Source organism: Cyphomyrmex costatus, unplaced genomic scaffold, assembly GCF_001594065.2.
Source record: "Cyphomyrmex costatus isolate MS0001 unplaced genomic scaffold, Ccosl1.0 scaffold583, whole genome shotgun sequence".
Classification (NCBI taxonomy): domain Eukaryota; kingdom Metazoa; phylum Arthropoda; class Insecta; order Hymenoptera; family Formicidae; genus Cyphomyrmex; species Cyphomyrmex costatus.
In genome coordinates, this window is record NW_017280008.1 from 160,670 (window position 1) to 187,810 (window position 27,141).

At 34.5% G+C, this 27,141-nt stretch overlaps 1 protein-coding gene across 1 annotated transcript in view; it reads right to left on the minus strand.

The window, feature by feature from the left end:
- LOC108779348 (zinc finger protein 608) overlaps positions 1-27,141 on the minus strand; it is a 188,538-nt gene that overhangs the window by 123,893 nt on the left and 37,504 nt on the right. The window contains 1 exon segment of the mRNA XM_018546744.1: positions 18,362-18,503. The gene's annotated coding sequence lies outside the window, so the exon portion shown is untranslated.

Consider the following 27,141-nt stretch of genomic DNA (forward strand, 5'->3'; position numbering starts at 1 on the left):
AACGCGTGACAGAGAGAGGAGTTCAAAAGGAATCGTTCTGCTGCCGGTGCCTATTCATCGGTGCGACTAATTGCGCGATCTTTTCAGACGCGAAACTGTGTGGCGGTACGCACACACGCTCGCAAATGACTCGCAACCAAAAGACGCGTTCCCCCTCTGGACTAGCTCCTCGATTCGTCAACATTTTTGAAATTCAAATCACACGCAGCCTCGGGAGATAATAGTTTCGCATTCGCGCCACTCATTTACCGCTAAACTCGCTTACCTAACTTCGACTTTTACGAAATCGGAAACTCCAAGAAACTACAGTAGTATTCTGTAGAATTCTCGGTAAATATTAACAATATAATAAATGATCTCTAGATGCGACCATCTCTGTACAACCGACTAATATAAAGACTAAAATTTAAAAAAAACTTATATTTTGTGAGAAATAAGACTCCACAGTCGTATTGTCGAACACATAAATATGGCTTTCAGTCAAATACTTATTCATAGGTTAAAAATATGACGATATTAAAGAAAATTATTGGAAAATATAAAAACAGTATAATGAATGTAATATATCGAATAATAAAAACCATTTTGTACTTGTGATAAAAATACGGTCATTGAAACTTTGTTAAAATTTTGTGTTAAATGTTTAATATTTTACAATTTTTAACCGAGTGTTCATTTATAATAATGAAAATATATGTTATTTCAACAGTTTATACAAAATTAATATTTTTTAGCGTTAAATAACACAAATTATGAGCAAGCGAACGAGTAACATAAAAATAATGTAATTTTAAAACATAAATTTCATAATAAATGAGTAAGTGTTTGTTAATTTAACATATTTGAAATATTAATTTTATATTGAAGAAATATATTTTCACAATGTTTCAAAATTGTATAAAAATGTTACATTTTTTTGTGTTAATTCTTTATGAATGTTTGTATTATTTTCTAAGATATTCATCTTGTATTAAATTAATACAAAAATTTGAATGAACCGTATCGGATACGCGGAACATCGTACGTTAAACATGACATAAATTTTTCAATTTGTAAAGTCGGTATTATAAACAAGCACAAAATAAGATGTACAATCTTTATTAAATAATATGATTAATCAATTACGAAACGTTTCGACTCATACAGAAGTCCTCTTCCGTCATATATAAATTTTGAAATAATATTAAAAATTACCGACTTTACAATATCATATTTTTGTTGTTTTTTTTAAATATAACAAGCGTTATTTTAAGATTTATATTTTTTCAATTTGTACAAACATACAGAAAAAACCAATATTGACCGTATCTCTATACATACATATATATATATTACAATATATATTCTTAGAAAGAAAAGAAAAGGTCGAACGTTTTCTTTTCTCATTCTACTCACGTACAAATGTACAATTCTTGTTTATTGTGAAGGACAAATAAATCAATATTGTGTCTCTACATCCTCTCCTTTATGTGTTTTCAAAGTTTCAAATATATTCTATGAAAAATGTATGGTACGTCGAATCTAAATATATCTATTTATGTCTGTAATAATGTATGTAACAGTCGACTGTCTAATAACAGTCGTATTTAAAAATAAATATACGCTGTCATTATAAACCATGAAATTTGGAATGTATCGGAAATTAGATATTTGAGTCGTTCGTATTTGGATTATACCCCAGATTATCTGCCGGATATGGCTAATAATTTTATCTTAATAGCTCAATAGTAGATTATTGAAAATACGACTGAATAGTAAAGGCCCGCATCCTTCGATCCTTTTTAGAACCAGGTACATCCGATACCTGAACCTAAATAGAGGTCGAGTCTGCGAAACAAAGGGGAGCTGTCGGGAACGCTAATAGCTTGTAATCCGAGAATAAAGCCGTATACAAAAGTTAACTTTTACCAATACTAAGTGGGATTATATGCAAAATTTTTTCATTCTCCCCTCCTCTTCTCTTTCTATTTCCCCTTCCTCCTTTTTTAAAAATCTGCTAAACTTCAACTAAACTTTTAAATTTTATGTTTTAATTAAATAAAATATAAATAACATGTAAAAAAAAAAGAGAGAATATAAAAATGAAATATGTAAAGAAATATAAAAATAAAAGAAATATTCTGATTAAAATATGATAGTTAAATAATCATAAAGTTTTCACATATTAAATAAAGTTTTCTATTAATACGCTTTCTATTAATACTAATCGATGGATAATTTATGGACAATAGAGAATCGCGCGCGGTTGCTTTAATAACATCCGAGGAGATCAAATTACACAGACCCGTTTTAAGGCTCTCCTCGCTTTTACGGTCTCCACCTCGCACAGTTTTGCGGCCTATAACGCGCGTTTAAATGCGAAAGGCGTATTTGACCATTAAGCGCCGAGAGTAAAGTGCGGAAAAATATGCGCGAGTGGGGCGCAACGGTGAAGAAATTGCACGCGAAAACCTCCGAGCGTCCGTAAACGAGCGGAAAAGTTTTATGCTCTTTCTCCTCCTCTGCATCGCGCACGTGTACGAGAAGGGAAATGCATATTCGCGGAAACACACCGCGCTCGGGGAAACGTGAAAGTTCGTAGTTGGCGCACGTATCCGAAGGCTTGAAAAATATGTAGGCTCGCGGGCCCTGCCAGCAAAAGCAAGCTTCTCAACGACGACGTTCGCGGAAAATAAGCACGCTCATCGTGGGCGACGGTCACTTCTCTAACAATGTTTCACTTCTCGCCACGTTGCACTTTTAACGAGGCATTTATCACTATTCACTGGAAATTCCGCTACGTTTCGCCTTGCACGTATTAAACGTGAGTTACCGTGAGATTTTTAACACACAATATATCACCACAGTCAAACATCTATATTTTCACAGTGTCGTCTGTAGTGTCAAAAATAATATCGCAATATATATATAATAATTCTTCCAAGCAGAAATATGGCGAATTTCTACAGCTTTACTGAGAGCTTTTTTTTATGGACAACCTATACACGGATGCTATATAAAATAATCCAAATGCAAAGATATACATTTGTTACAACAACAGTATAATTAAAAAATTGTCATATTTAATTGCCCACAAAAAGGAATAAAAATATAATGGGAAAAAAGAAAAAAAAGATACTTTAAAAATACATGCTTTTATTCCTTTATAATCAGTTAATTACCTTAAAATTGCATTTCAAAATTACAAATTTTAATGATTCAAAATATTTAAAATATAATTCTCTGGAAAACTTTGCTTTTTCTTACTTGTGTCGTTATTGTAACAAACAATGAGCAAACAATTTATATGTTAAAGTGCCATGGTTGCACATATTTACTCATTACAATTAGACTTAGCTAGTCATTGTTATGTAAATTTATGTGTTTCACAATGTTTACCTGGATTTCGTACAATCCCGCGCGAAACGTGTCGGTGTCTTTGCAACAATTCGCATATACACTCCTTAAATCTCAGAGAACGTTCTCACGCCGATAACCAAGTAATGTTTATCTTTACACTTAGAAATGCACACGCTACCTCCTTATGGAGTATCGTTAACACTCTAAAAGGCCGCAGGTTGTTATAATGCATCTGTACGGCGCAGTACATCTCGTCTCTCGAGGTGAATTGTCCTCAGGCCGTAGTGACGGAAGAGCATAAAAGAGATTTCGCATTGACAAGAATTCACTGCCGACCCTCGACAATTACGCATTAGACCTATATAGAACACCTGGTGGATCGATACCGAGGGAGAGAGACCCTTCTTCGTCACGTTTCACCCTCAGTATATTCATCGAATAAATTCGGAGCACGCCAACGACTCTACGATAAAATCTCCAAAATCTCGCACGGTAATTAAATCGACTTCCCATCGAAATTTATTTCACCGTTAATAGGCTGAAATAAATTTCAGTAGCTATTGTCTAACACAAGTTAATTCATAATTCATAATTCACAAATTAACATTCCCTTTCAAGAATAGACAGAAAAAATCGAGATCGTTCAACTTTGAGGAAAATTTTCAGTTCTCATCGATAAAAATAAAGAATATTCTAGAATAAAAAAAAATGTTTCCATTTTTTCCTCAACATTTCTCGATGCTAAATAATTAATCGACATAAATAAAAACGATGTTTCATAACATGTTTTCGCAATATTGTTAACTCGCAAACACAAAAGCGCCTGCAAGAGGAAAATTTGTGCTTGACACGACAAGATACGACTACGTTAAAAAAATCGTTATTTTTTTTTAACGGTGGAAGAGAGCGACGACAATAAATCAATATCTAGTAAGCATTACGGACGTATCTCACATTCGATGACAATCCAGCTTATCGCTATTCACATAGTTCGCGATACGTAACGTATCGCGTATCGATAATAATATCTGCCAACCCAATAATATCTACTCTTGACTAAGGACTGTTTGTTTGGCTGTAGTTACTTATCGCACTATACTAATTTAATAAAGAGAAATAAACCGGAGTGGAGATCAATTGATTCGGTTAGCATAAAAGAAGCACAAGTATACAAGTATCTTACGTCAGTCTCGTTTTTCGGTCGTTGAATAAAGAAAAAAAAACGGAAAAAAATAAATAATAATAAAACTGTCTGATACATTTTTTCTTTTTTAATATATATATTGTATATTAAATAAAAAATATATGCATTGAAAAGAGAAAAAAGGCTTATTATTGCTTTCGATAATAGCATTATATAAAAAAAGTAATATATTCGTATAGAATTTTATTATCAAAGACAACAGTAATAAAAATATACTTTACATGAAAAGAACTTTCTCCTAAAAACACAATATATTTAAAATTAAAAAATAAGATTAATTTTCCTCTTTATATAGTTAGAGCTTCATTCACAAAAAGCTTTTTATCTTCATTCGCTTACAATTTAGGAGCTATTCAAGCCTCCATACATTTTTTTTTCAAGAAGCAATCGACTCCGATTGAGGAACCCATAGACAAACGGAAGTGCGGTGAACCCAAGTATATCATGTAGGTGGATGTTGGAGGGGAGGGAGAGAGAGAGAGAGAGAGAGAGAGAGGAGACCACACTTGAGTGTGGTGTTGCAGAGAGAAGACACGTGCGCGAATCGATCTACTAAAATGGCTCTCGCTATGCGAAATACCGGCGGCCATCAACATTGCATGAATAATGAAGGACATAGCGAGTTTGTCTCTCTCTCTCTCTCTCGCTCTCTGTAATTCCCAAGTCCTTGCTTACTCACGTATTACCGCCCGTATGTAGATAAACTATCGTAAAACCGTAGTTACGAGCAACGCACGCGCGTGCACATGTAAAAAACGAAGCGTATATAAATACCAATCTTAATTATCCCGTGTATTTTTCGTGTATAATTTACCGTCCGCTTTTTGCGTTTGATCGCGACTTCTCGGCCTGCCACATGGGTGTATATGTATATGTGTTGAAATAGAAACACCGATGTGTGTCGGTGGTATGCAGTGTCGACGGTTTATTGGCAAAGCAACACTTAGATATTCTCTCCGCATCGCCGTTTCCGCAAAGAGCGTGCGCGGTCGCGTTGAAATTGTTTGAGAATCCCACGCGCAACTGGATGCTATCTCGTTATCATTGTTTCCTGTATCAATTTATGAAACACTGATTTCAGAAAATGAACACACGATAACACGCTTTTGCCTTTCGCGTACACATATACATAGATATTTTTTCCACGTATCGCCGATAGAATTCTGTCTTGTATTCCGTCGCGGAATACAGATCGTCTGAAATGGACTTGGAAGAACGTTGCGTGAAGGGAAAAACAAGTTGAACGAAACCTCAATGGCACCACGCGCGCGACTCTTATATCGGCGATATAGTTTCGTGTTTCGATGGTTTCGAAAGCAAACTGACTCCGGCGTTACGGGAGATCTCGCCGGTGCGCGATCGCGAAAGACGCTCCCCCGCTTCCTGTACGAAACGCGTTCCCCGATATCCCCCATCTCTTTTATCTGGCGAATATCTTCGGTTAGAGACGCTTCCGTTTCCGAGCGTTGAAAGCGCCGCGAGAGACGCCGACGCGGGACGAAACTTGGTCGCTTAACTATCGTTCGCGCGGAATAAGACAAACTTTCGCCGTGAATTCCATTTCCACGCCTGTCAGAACAAGAGAAACATTCTCCCGACACCTTCCTTTTCCTCTTCCCACTTCAGAAGGAACCGCGACAAGTCGAACAGCTGTAAGTATATCTCCATGACGACGGGAGACCGCACTCTCATAAAGATAATCTCCTGTTCGTGTACGCGATACTTTCGCAACGAAAGATCACCCTAGGACCTGCTCGTAAATTGACCCGTGACAGCTTGAGAAGAAAGATCGAGACCACCGGTCGAACCACATCGTGACACTCAAACTGAGATTCTCTACCTGTGCTCCGTAAGAAACGTCAATAATAGTATCAATGTGTCGATACTTGGAAGTTACGTTTTGTCTGTATCTAATCCGTGATAACTGATTTCATATTTCTCATGAACGTTATACCAGATCATGTATTATCATGTTAGGTACATCATGTGCATATAAAAATGCAAATTATCATATCGCTAATACCATTTTTTTAACTGAAAATGTGAATTAAAACAATGCCTCTAATTACTGGAAATAATAAGCACTTGAACTCTGTTTCCCTTCCCTATTATTTTATATCTACATCTGTAGCTTACTGTGGAGATACTTTTTAAAAATCTTATAAATTCTCTCTTTCGCGCGTTCAACATTTTTAGACTCTCACTTAATATGAATATAAAACCGATAATGGCACTGACATTTAGAAACATCGATTGATTTCCTCGGGTAACTTAGTCATCAATATTCCTTTTAATACTTGTGTCGATACGATACAAAAGTCACGATGTAGCAAGCACACCTACTGGGGTAAGGATGTACCGTGACAGGCAAGCTTTCAATCGATCGATCGGCAAAAGGAACGCTTAACTATAGTGATCGCGGTCGCTCGGTTCCGAATGGAAGCGCGTGATTACGCGTGACAATGATATCTCGCAACACGGCTGGAAAGTAGCAATGTCTGAGGTTACAACGTTTTATGTAATGAACCAGTCCCCAGGACGGTTTAATGCCAACGCATTTGCATCGGCTGCTTCGTTGACAAGGTTCGCGATTTTTGCAAATGTTATACGACGATTGCTTCAGAGAAATCAATTCGCTGTGTCGTTACGTTGCTCGTAACAAGGGAAATAATATGACCATTCAAGATAACACACCGATAATAATAAATGACCATTTCCTCCGACTTTTCTTCACAAGTTTCACAGCCATTAGGCTATTATTATACGATAAAATGTTATTCAAATCAGAATAAACTTAAACAATCGACTAAACACAGCGGTTTGCAGTTAAAGATAAACTTGTTCGGGATATTTATAGAAAAAAGATTTATTACCTATTCGATTTCTGTAACGTAAGTATTGCGTAAAAACGATATAATTTATATATTACCATATATAAGCGCGCATGACGTAAATGCACGAACTGAATATCCAAATTTACAATATAAACGACTTAAAATGACAAATAACAGCGAAAATAATTTTTTTAAAGCAAGGAATATCACCGTGTTTCTATACTAATTTAAATATGTCAATCAGATTTTATCAGCTTCTAACAAGATTTTTCGGTACGCGAATTATTTATTGTATCGCTATAATTAGAAATTAGCAATGAAACCAGTTCGACCACCTTATTGATTCGTGTATTCAACTGAGCTGCCAGGAATAATTTTTCAATTAAAATTAGTGTCATCTTTATTATTTGCGTCAAGCACGACGTATCTTAATTTTATGCGACAGCGTCTACGTATGCATAATATCCAAGAATTTCTACATGTATAATAACGAATAAATTATCAGGATATTTTAGCCTTTCTCTCGCCCTCTTCCTGTAGAACACGATTTTCAGCGTACGTGCAACCTTTTAAAATAATCAATGCATTTGCATTCGAAGTAAACAGATTTGCGGGATGGATTTAAACTACGGGGGAGAAATATAAATGTGTTCGAAATATATATACATATATTTGGAAAATAATTCGCGGCATAGCTCGTGCGCGATGAAACCGATTCTTTCAACAGCTCGGTGTCGTATTAAAAGCATAAAGGTCCGGAGAAGCTTTTCCGATGCAAGCCCCGTCGCGTAATAACATCGTGTGTGTAATCCACTCCGTGCAACGCGCCCGGTACATAATACATATAATGCATCGCTCGCTCGCTCGTCATAACTTGCAGCAGCATTATAAGTTATATAGGGGCCGCAGATGTGCCGGTCGCGATTGATCCTATTACTATCGTCCTAGGCATCTATCTGTCACGTCCGCGATCGATAGCGGCCAGGAATCTCCATTAAACACGGCCTAGAGCAGAACCGTGTACACATCCGGCGGGGCAAACTGCCGCTTCATTAAGTAGAAGAAACTGTGACATGAAAAAGATCTACTGGATATGTTATAGGTACATTTGATACCTTCATTTAAAGTGTGAAGAAGATTATCCCGCAAGTGTTTTCCGTTATGGCCAACACGCTCTTAAACACAATTAAATGAGATAACGTCTCACAAATGTGATTCCACGACATAATTTATGAAAATAAAATAATATTTGCGGCTCCAAGAATAGATTTTTACTCGACTTTATTAATTATAGCTAAAGAGGATCTAAATCCAGAGTCATAACGTCTGCGAGGGTACATTTTGCTTTTAACTTCATCTGTACATGTTAAGTACATTCTAATTACTTCCGAGAGAATTGTACTTCATCACACTTATGAATATATAATTTATACACTAATAACCGCGGAAGCTCATATAGGCAGTTTATATTTGTACTGGATAATTTATGAAATTGCTCCTAACATTAATTAAGATGCCGTGAAAAATTCCGCGATTAAAACGCTATTCTGAAATAATAAAAAGTAACTTTCTAGTTTCATCTGTTCTCAAACGATATTTGATATATCTAGATGATAGTAAATATATTTGTAACTGCAAAATAAATGTAAAATAATTGAAAGAAAAAAAGAAATGATATTAAACTTAATAACATTTGTTAAGAAACAAATTTATTTCAGGCTAAATAATCCATAGATAAATAGTCTAAAGTATCCTATATAAGATTTACAAGGACAATATTTGTTAGGTACACAACAAGCTCCAACCTTTTAGACACAATCTTCCTTGTGATTCATGTTTCCTTTTTCGCCCTTGTCTCATTTTATAAATGTGCGAGAAAGCGCAGATGAACATAACGTTAGCACAGTTTTATTGAACTAAGGAAACGATAGGGTCTCCCGAAATTGTGTATATCTCCGGGATTAACAAAGATTTTCGTCGTGTCGACGGAATCGCATTTCCCTGTGGGGGAAGAGAGCCTTTGGCGTCGACTGCACTTATCGAGCACCCGCCCCGCTTCCCCGGCGCAATGCACGGGGTGCAGAATGGAGTAGAACAGAGCAAAGCAAAGCAAGGAACAATACCTATATAGTCATCGGCGGGGCGAGAGAGCCGGACGAGAGAGAGAGAGAGAGACAGAGCTACGATGAAGTTTATCCAGCGCGTATATCCCCGTTTACGTATCCTTTGTCCGTGAGGTAATCCAACGGGAGACGACGAGAAGGGTGGGAAGGATCAAGAGGAAGGGAGAGAGCGGTGATAGGAGAAAGGGTGACAGAGGGAGAATGAGAGAGAGAGAGACCAGGGTAGAGAAGGAGAAGAGCACGATGGAGCAGCGGAGGACCGGCGGTTTTCACATCGCGCGCATGCGTGTGCAGTTTCATGTGCGGTGGCTGTGTGTGCGGCTCTCTCTCTCTCTCTCCCTCTTTCTCCGTGTGCGAAGAGGCGCCGCTGCTCCAGCAGCATCCGTGTATCCCGAGGAAGATGACAGCGGTTGTCTACCTCTCTCCGTCAATTCGTCGTCGATTTTGGAGGTGCACGCAAAAAGAACTCGCAGGCGTACACAAAAACTCACACGCGTGTATACGCTGATAACGAGTATTAAGCGTACGCGAAAGTATCGTCGTCGTTGCGCAACACGAGCATACTAGTACACACGTACACGGCGGGAAGCATCACCGACACTCACGCGACCGCTTCGACGCACACTCTCGCACACGTACACGCGCACACATACACGCACAGCGATGTGTACACTCGCACGGAATAGGACTTCCCGGTAGGAGTCGTTGGCTCCTCGAACGATTTTCGCGGCACCGGGAATCGCGGAGGCGACTCAAGTCACTCGGACGAAACGTCAGCTACGTTAATCGACGTTTCGCCGACGTTGAAACTAACGCCGGTTTTTTCCTCTATCGCGGGTAGTCTTCTCGTAAACCGCCTCGCCACGGCATCGACGGTTCGAGCGCTTGGCGTTTACTGAGGCATCGCCGCTCCCCTCCACCGCTGGCGGCCAATACGACCCGCAGTGGCGTAACGTACAGGGGACAAGTTGGTCTTCCTCTAATGAGAAGATATTTGAAGATACGAGCCATTTGGAGTACCGGGAAGATAGACTGTTACATGTTCATTGAAGCGAACATCTAATAAATATCCATTTGCCAAATTAAGATGAATAAAGGGTAATGGCAGCGTTACGAATATTAAATCAGTTGACCTTTCTCTAATGAGGAAATAATTAAAGCTATGTAGCTTAGACATTAATAAATTTACAGATTAGAATTAGAGTAAAATGTTTATAATATTATTTAGATTATCAAGTTATTAATGAAAATATCCTTGAAAAGCATATTGTTTAGACTACAATTAGACTTTAAATAAAAAAATAACAAATGTTAAATTAATAACGATTTTTTAATGGGGAAATAATAGAGATATATATGCTTGATAAACTTACACATATATAACACGGATAAAAATTAGAATAAAGAATTTATAACAATTTAAATTACCAAGTTTATTGATGAAAGCGTATTCTAAAAGCATATTATTTATAATTAAACTTTGAATAAAATTAATAACAGCAACGTTACAAATGTTAAATCGATTAATCTTTTTGAAATGTAAAAATAATTAGAAACATACAGAACATTAAACTAGAATAAAGAATTTATAACAATTTAGATTATCAAGTTATCGATATAAAAATATTTTGTGAATGAATATTACTTATACTATAATTAGGTTTTTATACATTCAAAGCGATAGTTGTAACGATTTAAATTATCAAATTAGCCATTTTCAAATGTGTGACGATATAATTAGAGATATATAGAATAAACTTTTAACCAGATAAAGACCAGAATAAAGACTACAACAATTTAGATTACCAAGTTATTGATGAAAATATTTTGTGAATGAATATTTAAACGATAATTATGCTTTTATACAAATAAAGCGACAGTTGTAATAATTTAAATTATCAGGCTATTGATGAAAATATTCTCTCTCCCTCTCTCTCTTCGTGAATAAATATTATTTAAACTATAATTGGACTTTCGCACAAACACACATACAAACAAAGCGACAGTTGTAATGAACGAGAAAGAGATGTGCTCTTTGTTGTGCCAGCAAGAAGACATCTGAAAATTCCTTTATCCAAAATCCAATATTGGTTTTCAATATAATGTAATGCAATGAAGCAAGAAAAAGAATGAGATATATATATATTTTTTTAAATTAATTACGTTACATTCTAACTAAACCATAAAATCGATAAAATCTATAACGATATAATGGACAAAGAAGATAAGCTAGTCTTTCTCATGTTAATAAAAAAACGTTTGTGACTATTTCTTCAGACTGAGAGAATAATGAGACAACACGATAAAGTTTTATGTAAAACTTTTAAAAAGCTCAATATATTAAGAGCTTGATGAATATAATCTAAATCTTGAAATCAATACTATCCACTGACGTTGCAAGCAGATCTTGCACAAAGGAATATCTGAAGTTATCGGGTTTACGACATCGACGAAATTTGCATACATTATAGGCCGGCTTGAATATCTGATTTGTCAATCGTTTGAAGAAAATTCGATATATTAGGTTCTGAACGGACTGCACGACATAAAACCGATTCGATTCGAATCTCTAGTGGTGGAACGAAAGTGGAATATGTCTAACGAAGATATATTTGGAGTGTTATTTCGCTCTGGTATCGATGAATCTGATATACACTGCAGCATTCGAAGATACAGAGATGCTGTACATTTATGTGTTAAAAAAAAATTCGATTTATCAAATAAATATATTATTTAAACCGATGCTTTTTAACCTTTTCCAAAATATTTTTAGACGGTGAAGATAAAAATAATTGAAACAAGTATTTTATTATCAGACAACAATCCAATTAAAAATATTAATGATAGTATTTATTTCACTGATATTATTAAATGAGTTTCAAATGTAATTAAAATCTTTGGCCTTTGTAAAACGCGCACTTTATATTTATTATATGTTTAACGGTTAAACCTGCCGTCGCAAGATATGTTAAAATAAGCAAAGATAACATGGATATATCAAGCTGATGTTTTAAGGATCTAGTTTCATTGATTTTTTTCTCTCATCTAAACGGACATTTAGATAAGACCAGGCAAGAAATTACATTTTATCGAAATTAGCTTACTTAACGGCATTCTCTGTAATAGGTGCTCAAAAGGCATTCTTCAAGTGTCTTCGACTATGAATATTCGTCCGTCAAAATCGTTAAAATGACGCGGGGCTGACGCGAGAGAGGAACGATTTACCGCCAACAATAGGCTTATGCAATCTCCTTTACGTTTACCGCGGCTTTATCTCCCGGGGTTTATTTAGAACACGTTGAGAGCACCTGCCCGCGATTAGGACAACATTGGCGTGATGTTCTGCAACGCTCTGTAATGAAAGCTTAAGGATTCGACATCGCTGCCATGACGGAATCGATACTGTCCGTCTGCGTCAGATATACACGCGGCCTTTTATAAGTTTTTATCCGGATCTACCTGCTTTCCTTTAAGCAAACTCAACGAAGAGGTTCTTTCAGCCTCGTGTGTGTATCCGTATTGCTTCTATTGTGCCTCCACGATCGTCCCTTTCCGTATATAGTACCTGTCTCTCCTTCTCTCTCTCTCTCTCTCTCATTTCCCTCTTTACTCGATTACCTCCTATTTCACCTTTTTAGCCAACTCATTTTACCACCCTCTACCTTTCTCCCACGTTCTCCCTTGTGTCTCATATATACAAGGGTTTTGATAATTGATAAAATAATCTAAAACAGAACAATTTAGAAAGAGACTTCTCCGCAAAATATCTTAGAGCCATTCTACTGTGTGTTACAACTGTATATTTTTACAGAAAAAACGTAAACAAACGATTATTCTTGTAGACAGTTTTAATATTTAAAATTGTTTAAATTCCTCGGATAATTTTCCTTCATCTGCAAGCTCTTTGATCAATTTCAATGTTTGAATAAATTCCAAATTAATCAATGTATAATATATTCACTGATGACAAAATAATTATATAATAATAATTCTGATTTCATATATAATAATCACTAATAAATCAACACTGTATAATATAGCTCTAAGTAAAGGATTAATATACATATTTAAATACATCTAATTAAATAAGTGAAATCCTATTTTTCAGTCAAAATAGATTTTAGTGCTTAAATATTTCTGTGGGAATTTATATATCTGATTCTGCAAGCAGCGCACCGAAATATTTAAACACATTTGAATAATTGACGAGATTCTCGCAAACTCAACATACAAAAGACAATTCAGTCCGCAACAAAAAACAATTCTCAACGCTAGTTTTTCTGATCGATTTTAACATTTAGAATTATTTATATTTCTCGGATTTTCTTTTATTCGCGAGCTCTTCGATCAATTTCAATGTTGATTTACGAAAATTGCAAATTAATCAATATATATTTGCAGACGACAAGAATAATCATATAATAACTCTGATGTACATTCGACATAATTGATAAATCGACAGCGTACAACAGTAAGTATAAAGGATTAATGTATTGAAACACATTTGAAATATTAACAAGATTCTTGTGAACTCAATATATCAAAGGTAATTCGATCCTTTCCTAATGTTTGTTCTTGCAATTAATTTTAACACTTAGATTCGCTCAAATTTTTCAAATTTTCTTTTATCTGCGACTCAATTTTGATTTAGAAAAATTCAAAGTTAATCAATATATATTCGCAGATAACAAGAATAATCATAAAATAATAATTCTGTATAAATATTCCATAATTAATAAATCTATAGTGCAAATTTAACCTAATTTAAGTCGCCACTGCTTCTACTCGATATATCGTTATTTTATACTAAAACAATTAATGGATAAACATATAGTCAAATTTATCCATTAATTGTTTTAGTTTAAAATAACGATAGATATATTGAAACAAAGGATCGATCAATGGCGATTTAAATTAGGTTAAATTTGACACTATAGATTTAACAATATACAGTTTAAAATAAAGGATTAATATATATAATACTGTATTGAAAAACACATTTAAAATATTGACAAAGATTCTCGCGAGTTTAACATGCCAAAGGTAATTTAGTCCTCTCTCGAGGAGTTAATAACGAATTACTCCGTAAAATCCCTCTCAATTGCAGATTTAATTTAATCTCCTTACATTCCCTCGAAAGTCCAGGTGGGCGCGAGTGTTTTTGCACCCTTCCTCGCGGCGCTCACGAGCACGCTTCACGATCAATCTTGTTTCGAGGCGGTGGAGTGGCCTCTTTATCGTGTCGGCACGGGGGAAAAATTGGAATCACGAGAAACGCCACGCCACGCCACGCCGAAGCAGCGCAGCGGAATAAGACGAGGGAGATGCGACGATGCGATACGCGCCTCGATCCGACTGCTATTATTTGTTCCAGCCGCGTCGAGCGGAGCGGAGCCACGCCACGCCGACGAGGAGAGTCGATCATTCTCAATTAACGCTCCCCCTTCGCGACCGCCGTTAAATTATACCCGTCTCGTACCTTCTGTCTGCCTTCCGCGTGGGCGTCGCGTGTTTATTAATCTCCACGCGTTGCGCTGCGCGTTAATTGTCCGTAAATGAGACAGAGAGACGCGTCCGTTGGCGCTCGATGAGCTCAATGGCTACTGCGATTCGGCATAAATTCATAATTGATAGGCTTATTTCCGCAACGAGGCGTATCCTTTGTGTTCATAAATCAAAATATGTTTAGACGACGTCGGAACGTTTGAGTCACGTTTTTATTTCGTACGTAGCTATTACACATTTATTCTTTGACCTTTATGCCTTTATATCAAAGGTAATGGTTATTATTAAAAAGCAATAATAGTTGTAAAAAAAAATATTAAACGATTATTATTATTATATATATATATCTTCGTTTTTTGTATGGAAATGAATCTAGAGAAATATAAGTTCTGTATAGACTTGAAATAATTTTTCTTAATGTAGTAATTTTCTTCTTCCTATTAATTTATTATTTTATGTGTATAGCTTTAGTTTTATTAATATACTATTTCTGCACAATTAATATATTTACTTAATTTAATAAACAGTTGGATATCCAATTCTGAAACAATTCAATAAGTCGACTCTTTCTCTCATAACTTTCCTGCTTTCTATTCATGATACTTTGCACCAATTTACGGAATGGATGGTAAATCATAATAACGGTAGTTGGTTCATATTCTCATATTCTAGCATCTCTGAACTCCGCTACTGTACCGTAATGCAATGAGGATGCATTAAAGGCAGCGGCGCATATTCAAATCACGTCGCGGTCGATAAATATGTAGTGAGCTCGTACGGTCCGACAGTAAAATGCATTACTCCATGTAGTTGATTCGCATTACGAGATAAAGGTGATAAAGCGAATACTAAGTATAAACTATACAAGAAGAATCGTAGATAGCGCGCATTCGTCAAGTTGATAATCGCCTCTTCGTTACATAATGCTCTTTTCTGGTCGCGACTTGTCAAAGACGGACTTTTGTCTAAAATGATTATTAAATGTCCAAAATTACTTATTTTGCAGCATAAATATTTTCCAAATAATTGTATTAGAATTATAGAGAATTTTTTGATATCGTATGTTTATAAAATGTGATCATATTTCATAATTTTAACCGTTATAAAAGCTTCAAAACTAAATTTAAGCAAAATCATATCACGTACAAAGAACTGTTCTAATCTTTAATATCGCTTTCCAGTGGCGATTAAAAACATTACGTATTTGGGCCGAAATACTCTACTTTTTTTCTGCAATTTCAAATTTTATTAATAATTCACATGGACTTTTCTCTCGTCGGAACTAACAGAAAAAAAAATAAGTACAGTATCGCGTTACGTTAACGAGAACGTTCATAAATTTAACTGCCGGAGTTTTCATTTTTTTTTTTAAATATTTTTTTTACGCAAAGGAAATTCTCGGATTTATGTCGCGCACCGGATACTTGATATCGATGTATAATAGTTAACCGCACGTTCGCATTTTATCGCGCACGTGTCGCGGTTTATTATCGATAAAGAATGAAAGAGGAAAAACCCCCGATTTGTACCACGGCAATTATAATTTTTCCGGGCGCGTATTTCGGTCGATGCGCAAACTACTGCCCGTTCGACGATGCGATAAAATCGATGAAGACCTTCGACTCGCGTCGATATAAATCACGGGAGCGACTCCAGATGTTGCTTGCACCTTAATGGCCCTCGACTCGCTTGTAATAACCTTGCTCGGGTATAACTGGAAATAAATTGTTCGGAAGCGATCGTTCTCCTTCGAAGATCGATGCCGTTCGTCGAATGCAACAGACGTTGTGCTTTAATTTCGAGGACAGATACAAAATAACATAAGAAATGTGTAGATCAATAATTTTTTACATTTTTTGCGAGATACTTTAAAGAACCTGTATATCAATTTATTAAGACTTTACTAACAATAAGTAATACTGTATTATATATATTTAAATAACAATGTGCTCTCTAAAATTGTTGGAGTAGAATCTAATTCCAAAAAATGAAATTTTAGTCTTAAAAATTAAAAATTGTGCCACTCTTTTTCTATACGGATCAATTGTCACTCTTCGTCATTCTTTAGACTCATACTCTACTCCAAAGATTTGAGAAAATAATAATCTCTCAATGTGTGTGTATATATATATGTGTGTGTACGCTACACATTGTACATATACATACATATATATATGTATACTTTACATATTACATATGTATAAACTCCAAAAATATTCACATGTTCTCGTTGTACTTTAATTAAATGCCAAAACTTTAAAGTACGCGACAACTGCGTTTCTCGACGAACTCGACTAAGATGCTGAAAGTCAAGTTAAAATACAGGACAATGTATATACAGGACATCTGGCAACTCTATCTCGTAGCGCCTTCCCTGCGTCCGACGAAGGTTTCCTACCGCGTAGAAGCCATTAAAGATCTTACCGTGCAACGTAGTTGGAAGAATGAAAATTGCCGTGGCACAGAAAAGAAGGAAAGAAGCTCCCGGCCGTTGAGAGAACTTTTAACGCGTTGACTTCTTCCGTGAATCGCGACGAGGTCCTGTTAAATCGCTCCATTGTCTAGCAAGTTAATAGCGGAACCGCCGACACGAATAACGTCGAAGCATCGGTTGCATAAATTATTTCTTGCAAAGTACTTTGCTTGGAGAGATCTTGTCTTCGTGACACATGCGAGCTCAAAAACGGATTCTTATAAGAATGCTGATAAATTTTCCCGGATAAATAAAAGCAGAGAGAGAAGGGGGGGAATATTTTTATACTTTTTTGTCATTTCTAGTTATAATAGATTAAGCACTCTTTTAGTAATTCAAAATTGTTTCTTTAAAATTATTTATTCAATTATAATATTTTATAAATATTATAAATAAATAAAAAAAATAATTGTAAAAAATTTTCATTTAAAAATCAAACATTTTAATTAGCAGAAAACTAATTAGAAATAATTCAAAAGTCATTTACCACAGTTAATCGAAAAGTACAAGTTTCAATATTTCATTGAAGAGAGAGAGAGAGAGAGAGAGATCAGTTGCTCTGAAAATCTTTGAAGTGAAATCTAACTCTAAAGAGTAAAACCTCATTCTTAAAAATTGAGAAATGATCCACTCTTTTCGAACGTTGGCTCATTTGTCACTCTTTAGAATCAGATTCTATGCTTCAAAGATTTTAGAAAGTAAATAATGCAGTGATCATACAAAGAATATTATCTTCAAAATTATTTATTTCAGAAACATGACAAGACGAAAAAATAATTTACGTAAATATTTCCTTCGCGATATTTAAAGAAATTTTTAACAGAACTATAATTTGAGATTACACAATCTTTATAGATATGCAACCGCGAAAACATTTACTTACCTTAAACTCGCGACTTAATTTCCTTGCCTTTGGTTGAGGAAATGACGGTGCGCTATCCTTTGACATTCTGAATCTGATCTTTAAATGAAGAAGCTTCATCCTTTTCTCTCCGGAGATTGTTTCATCTTCGCCAATGTCTCATCTGTGAACATAAAATTCGAAATTCATATTAAGATAGTTAATGTATCTTCGTTACAAATTTTTTACTTTTCACTATGGAAAGCAAGACATTTCAAATTATACTTTTCCAATTTCTTTTCTTTAATTAGAAACAGCGTTTAGTTTTTCAACAATTAATCTTTAATCTTGAATTTTCTATTTAAAGTATAAAATACGAAATTAATAATGGATGTTTCAAGCCCGACAATTAAAGTTGACGACACAATCCTGGATTTTGAAGTTTGGACTGAAAGCTCTATATATCAACAAGCGATGGAAACAACTTTGTAACTGCTCGTCGGCTGTCCACAAGCTGTTTGCGAACTTTAGCACGAATAAATTGGGAATACAGGTCGCGACCAGTTTGCGCCTCACGTATTGTGCGCAAAGTGTTCACAAACTTCAGTTGTAGCCATATTTGGAAGACAGCATGATCAGGCAGTGGAGAACGTTCATATAAACTTGTTACCATGGCTTGCTACCTGGCGTATGAATTTATTCGCGAGACATACGAGCGCGCATGTCACATAATTAATAATTGGATGCTTTTATTCTATCTATGGTAACTCGAGTCGCAGATAAATTTAACGATCGTTTCACATAATGTGTGATATCGAAGCTACATTAAAATACTTTTTTAACTTGTAAATTTAGAATATAAAGATTTAATTCAAACTAGCACACAACAAAAAGTCAAACATGACAAGAATAGAGAGTAACAAAGTATTTAAAATACTTATTATATTTTGTGTAACTTATTATAATTTAATTTTATTGAATATATAACAAATATCACCAAATAGAAATTCACCACAGATTTAAGTTGTATATAAAAATACAGCGGCTCATTTCTCGTAATAAAGTAAATTCTAAACTTGACTATATCAGCGTACACTATATCAGTGGTGTTGTGAATTGTCCTTCCTACTGGCATTTTCGCGGCAACTTACAACGTCATGAACGTCGAGCGAGCTTTAATTACGACGATGGAATCCGAACGAAATACAGTCGCCGTTTGTGAGGTCGTAGCTTCTCGGAAATCGGCCACTATTTGCCGCCAAATTACTTTCGTACGTGATACCTGAATATACGCGATACCTACTGGTACTAACACACATATCCTACCGCACACCGACGCGATCTGGTAGTGTATGATGCAGAAATTGTACGACAAGCAGAGATGCCGTTCGGAGCGCAAAACACAAAGCTGCATCCGGCAATGGAAACTCGTCGAAGAATACTTCTCCGTCTTTTTACTGCAGTATTTATGATCGTACCAGAATACTGAAACGTCTGTAAAATGACTTCTTTTATTCGGAAGATAAATATTCTTCAGACTTAACGAAATTTTTCCAGAAAATAGAAATTTAAGCTTCGACATACATCGTTTCACTCGTATATTCCTCGAATACCTTACGATATTTCATCACAAAAGGCAAATGTGATACAAATGTGTTGCGTGCATTGTTTTAAAAACTAAACATGAATTGTGTCGACAAGAGAAAACAAAAAAGGATATTTTAGTCTCGCATTGCAAATGTTCTTTCATTAATGCTAATTTATTCAGAGTTGTACCTTTTAATGCAACCCTCTAATATCTCAAAAGGAATAAGTTTTTAATCAGATTATATTATAAAACTAAATGCCAGAAATCAATAAAGAGAAATATCACATATGGATAAAAAATTTGTGTTTATTACACCAAATCGAATTTAAATCTACCAAAATTATTTGAGTTTTAATGCTTTGAAAATTATAGATATAATGTTTTATTAAAAATGTAACATTTCAATGCAATAAAATAATATTGTATTAAGCAATTACATTATTTAAATCATCGATATGTTATTCATATATCAAAAGTTATTCATATACATGTATAAATTATTCGGTTCACATGTACAAATATTTTATAAATATATTATACATAGAAAAATATCTTAAAAATATATTCTACTGCTAAGAAAAGTATTTATTTACTGTTTTCTTTTAAGTAACAATTATCTTTAATAAAGAAAATATTTTCTTGATATAATAGTTTTAAAATATACTTATTACAAATTTCAGAAAAACTCATTATATATATATATTCAATTACTCATCACATTATCATGTACTTAAAACAAAAATTTATTTTCTTTGAAAGATTATAAAATTTTATCGAAGAAGTGACTTTTTATGCATAATAAAATTAAATTTGTTTTTTAATTTAATAATTTTAATCGAAGTATTAAATTTATTAAGATTCAGAATATATTTTAAATAAATCAAATTATCATAAACTCTCTTATGATAGATTTGCGGATGTGTGTGAACTTTAGAATTAAATACTTATAGAGACAAGTAATTAATATTTATATATTTTATTGTGTTAGAGTTTCACTAGTTATATCATATTATATTGCTTAGGAATAAGGCATAAGCTGTAGTAGTGAACTCTGCCTCAGAAATTCAATCTGTTCTCTCGCGTGCACAGTCACTTTACTCTCGCTGCGCGAGAACGATTGATTTTTGTTGCAACGAGCCTCCGAGTAATTACGTACCGTTGACGTTTAATGGGAGCGACATTATTGGATTCTCGTTACTACGACATTTATTTTCCGGCCACGTGTTATAACTGAGCCTGCAAAACGCCCTTTTTTTCATCCGGACTGTCGTTGAAACCCAATGCTGGGAAATGAATGCCTTTGTGCACGTGTAAATCGCGACACTTCAAACTTGTTTAGCCATTTGCGAGTCATGCAATTATTTCACTTTTTAAACAGAATTTGCAAGCGCGCAATTTTTGCACTTTAAAATCTTTACTTAGAATTAATAATAATCTTGAAGTACAAAATAACAAGGGAAATACGCATCAAGGTGTAGTAAAAAATAAAATAGGTGAAAAGATGCACTTCAACAGGTAAAGTAGCAACATAATGTCTTGTCTGTAACAATAATAAGAAGGCTTGAAGCTTAAGCCTATGTTACAATAAAAATAAAAATAATATAGCATATATATATATATATATAACATAACTGGATTTGCGAGAGTAAAAAATTAAAATTCTCGCAGAACCAGCAAGAAAGTGCGTAAATCGCGATTTTCCAATGTGAATGCCATAAATCGTCACCTGACAGCCTTGGATAATTAATTGACTTCCTCAGCGAACTTAATTGAACTAAACTTGACGTCCTTCGATTTAACCAATGTTCAACGAGATTTTTCCGCGTGATTCAATCCACTCGATACATCTGAGCATCCAAGAAGACGACGACCACGATATCGACGATATTCGTTCGATTTCTAGAGAGCAGGCTAGGTCGAGCAAAGGCCGCGCTCTTAATTTATGCGCAATCACTCGGCCGATCGATTTATTTGTTTTATAAGCCGCCTGTAATTGGCCACTGACAGCAGCTGTCCCGAGACCAGCTACAATATTCACGATACATTATTCATGCCGGGACGATTCCCCCTTGCGCGCACACAGCAATCCCCAAACTCGCCTAACTTGTGCTTGTCTGTCGTCTCGTCTCTGCGATTCACGTGATACGAAACAACCGCTCTCCGCTCACCTCCTCGTACGCACCTCGAATCAACTACCACCTCCTGCTCTCCCTTTCACACTGTTTTATCTTTTCGACACAAGTTCACCTTTGCAATATCAATTGGACTATTTTCCATGAGTTCGACAGTTGGCACATGGAGAAAAGTATTACTGGGAATTTCCCCGGTGACCGGATTTCCGAAGCTCGATCCGACGCACACATTCCCGCCTAATATTTTATTTTTCCTCTGAGGAAAAGGAAATATATGTAGCTTCGTCGCGTCGGTCTGACTACAAACACCTCTCCAAATTTTCAGATGTTTTGTAAATATTTTTCTGTTCAATTTACGTCAACTTTTGCGTCAAAATTTAAAAAAGCTAAAACTAAATCAAAATTTCTATACTCCTCTTTGTATAGTAACAAAAATTTATCAAATTATAAAAGACTGAAAATAACAAAAATTCTCAAGCTGATTTCTCCCAACAATCATCCTTCCTTCATTAAACATTTCGAAAGACCTTTCGTAAGCCGCATTTGGCAACTCAAATGCATCTCGGAGATTGGAATAAAAGATCGGGGTTATAAATCGGGGGCGAGATGTGTGACGGCAGACAAACGTCGGTTCCCGTGAAATTGATCGCTGTGGTGGACCTGATACACGGGCACAATATGTCGAGGGTAATAATCGTCCGGTCGTGACAATCGATGGCAGCTTCATCGGTAGCGAACGATGGATCTTCGCAATCGGATGGAGAAGAGAGGTAGAGGGGTCTTCGGAGGGCATTCGAAAGCTCGTTTACAACAGTCAATAACGACGAATAGCCAACGAATAGCCGTGAATCTACAAGTCTTTTGACGCCAGTATCAACAGCTTTGACACAAAATCAAAACTTCAACTATCATATAATACACACAAAAAAAAACGTCTTATAAGTTAACAAGATAAAGTGAGCAGAATCGATTTTAAATAACATATTTATTTGTTGCTCATTCATTGCTAACAATTTGCCAAAGAAAAAAATTTGTTGCTCTATTAGTTTTTTTTAAAAAGATGTTTCGCTAACTTATAAAACGTCACAAAAAATATACTTCACACAAGTAATAACTTATTTGCTTTAAATACTTCAAAAGTTTATGTAGTCGCATTCTATTATATAAACTCTCATCGCAAACACCAAATTTATTTAAAATACATTCTGAGTCCTAATAAATTTAATACTTTTCAATTATAAGAGATTATTAAATTAAAGTAAATTTAATATGTTTAATATACGTATATTCAGATGTATAAAATTGGCTTTTTCGATCAATTTTACAATATTCTTCAAAAACTCAATTCTTGTTTTGAGTACACAATTATAAATTTTTCTCGAGTTTTGCTAATATTTGTAAAGTATATTGATAATCAGATCAAATTGTTTTTAAATAATAGCCCTTATATCTCTTATTATAACATAAAATTAAAATAATAAATACCAATAATTAAAAATTAATGTTGTTAATTAACAATCCCATTTACGCTTCTCTCTTGCCATTCTGGTCGATATTTAATATCAATAAGAATAAAGAAGCAAACTCGAACGGTAAATTATGAATGCCCGACTTTTAAGTAGGTATCATTGAATCACATTTTCAACCTTCACAATCGAGGCTAGAACCGCTTACGTGATCGTCCACGCGACGGCATTTAATCTCGTTTGACGGACGATTTGTCGCATTTGCGCCAAGTGTGGTGAAAAGAACGGTTAAAAAGGCACCGGTGCCGATCGATGACCACGTTCTCGCTCTAAATGCACGCTTAGATGACGCGATTTTTTACGGTAATCTACATGAGCGTGATACGTGACTTTTTCTCTATAATGTCATCGAGAGATTTCCCTTCCTTACTTCAAAGCGATTTCTAAATTGGATTAAGATAATGAAAAAATATGTTATAGAGAAAAGTATGTCATATACGCTAGAAAAAATTTAAAAGGTATTATGATGCTAAAAGAAATTTTAGGAAACTAGCTTTCTAATTCGGTCAAATGAAATACGATTCCACTTGACGAAAATTTTTTTTCTAATAACTTAAAAAAAAATTTTATGACATACTTGTTCTTCGAGACTGTTGAAATTTTAACTCAAATATTTTCTCGTATCTTTAGATCTAAGGGTCTCGTATTTGGGTGTTCTATTTCAAGAGAATCCCTTTGTGTGACAAGGGCCCGAAATAATATCCCCAAGTCCTTGGAGCCATAAAGACCGACGCGCTTGTCGGTAGTGATCGAAAGGTACAGCGTCACGCAAAAATCTGCCCTTCAAATCTATTCCTCAAATCTCGCACCGCATTTTGTGTCGTGACATAACTCAACTCGATTACTAATAATTATTGCATGTGGCGCGTGTATAGTATGTAACGCGTATATTTCTATTATTATATATTTTCCATCGTTATTAAAATTAAAACACAACATTAAATTTTAAGACACCAGAAAGAGTCTTTTCCACAGATATTTTTGAAATTTTCTGTCAAAAATATCACGTTTAATTTCTTTGAAAAGAAGTTACAGAATTTATTTCTATCATTTAACCGAGTAACAAAAAATCCTAAACTTTAATTTTCTTTTAATTCAAAAAAACATTATTCCCAAGGTTTCCTACAAAATACATCATATTTACAAAAAGATTTTTTTTTTAATTAAAAAAGATATATACACCATTTTAAAGTATAATATTATACATCCAATAATTTATTTCGTCATTATTTAATATATCATTTAGTCTCCATTGTTGTTCATTCCTGACAACTAGTTGCAACGCCTGGAAGCTTGAAAATGGCATCACGGTACTTGTACATTATGTACCTTGGCTGGCACATTTTGCTGATGATAATCTAATTGAAAAAATTGAGCGTTTATAAAGAGATAGCTTCGAGGAAAACATATAAATATACACAGTAAAATATATTATTCTATTGCTAAGAAAAATGATTATTAAAAAAAAACATATTTGCTTCCTTTTAAGTAATTAGTTAAGAAAGTAAATTGAATAATAAAATTTTTTTTAACTCTATAGAATATTTTCTTGATAATAGTCTTAAAATATATTTATCTCATTAATATGTGCTTAACATAAAAATTCATTTTCTTTCAAAAAAGCGACTTTATATAATAAGCAAATCAAATTTGTTTTAATTTAATAATCTTGATTGAAATATTAAATCCCCTCTAGAGAGAGAGGATCCAGAATATATTTTAAATATATTTAATGCTTATGATAAACTTATAATAGATCTGCAAATATATGAACTTGTGAAATACTTGAAGTAATTATTACTTGCGTACAGTATGTATTTTTCAACATGTAAGTAAAACATGTCGAAAATTAGACGTTGTTAACTGAACAATATCAATAATAAAGAACAATGTAGACTGGACATTAATGACAAAATAAGTTATTTTATGTAATTTAAAACGATATATACTTTTTTTAATTCTCATAAACTTTCTTACAAATATAATTTACATATGCTTTTTGTGGGGACTGAATGTAATATATTTAATATTTACATAATTTTAGGAAGTACATAGCGAATGTTTCAAGAAGTATATTTTGTACATAGATGGGAATCATTTCAGATATAACTCGTTTAATACGGAAAGTTGTGCTCCCTCAACCGCTCTCTCTACAAACCGATTATATCTCATCAGGTCAGCCCCGGCGTAATGTTGGCAACTCCAGAGTACTTGGTCGGTTTCGATAATCGATCGGCTCGATGGTGTCGGTACAAGAGAAAAATCAGGCTCGCTCGTTCCTCTAAGCGCCCTTTAATTATGTTTTCTCAGCTTATTGCTTAACGAGCGCCCCGGAATCACGATCCGCTCGCTTGTCTACCATTAACCAGTATCGATTAGGCGCGGTTGCTTTGCTCGGCTAGGAGCGCAATTTGCGCGCGCGATATAGTGGCGAAAGAAAAGTAAAATACTCCCGATCGTTTATGCCAGATTAAACCTTATAGCGCCTCACTTCTTGTATCGCCTCATTACGCCAAGTTAAGAATTCTAAATTAAAGGATTAGTTAAGGATTCTAAATTAAAGGTCGCACACACAATGATCGTTCTTCATTTTGTGATATCAAGTTAGGATAATATTCTACGAACTCTTCATATACGATTTTTGAAGAAATTTTATTTTCCGAAAATAATACTCCGAGAGAGAAAGAGAGAGAGAGAGATAGAGAGAGAACAATTACGTAACATTATAGATTAAACTTGCAGTTATGTAACGCGTTGTATTGTAGTATACTGTACAAGTAATATACTCAAAAATAAATAAAGAAAACCACATTCAATCCAAGTGGGTTTTGATGCCTAATAATATTTTAATGTGAATTTGATAATTTCTAGTTCAAGCAAATTATAAAATTCACACAAAAATATTAAACACCAAGAAATCCATTATATGATAAAGCTTACTCAATTGTGATTTTCATTTAATACTAGTTAAAAATATTTATACGAAAAGAACGATTCTGCTGAAATATCTAAAAATTTAATTAAAGACAGATTTAAAAATAATATTATTGAACCATCAAAATTATGTGTGATGCTCACATAATGAACAATGTTGTAAAAAGTTAATATATTCTAGCAACCAGTTTTAGCATTTTGCATAATTTTAATAATCTAACAAAATTACTTTTAGATATGTATCTAATTAAATTGTTAGACATTCTAAAAAAATTGTTATTTCCAAGGAAAAATTATTACTTCACTTTGAAAGATGAAAAAGGCAATGACATATAGCTATTTTGAAAAGACCGATGAGACTATATTTCGAAGAGCGATTGCGGAAGCGTTTTATCTCAATTAATCGTGACTTCGAATGCCGGAGATTCTCGTTAATGTGACTCAATCGATTCAACCTTTTACAATTTACAACTACAAGTTATAATTTATGAAGCAAAAATCGGAAAATATCTTGTATCGGCACACATTTAAAGTGACAAGAAAAAACGTAAAACGACTACATAAATTTTTCTATACTTTTTCAAATGAACCCTTACTTTCCAAGGTAAGTCCTCAAATTGCTTTTAACGCGAAAACTTTCTC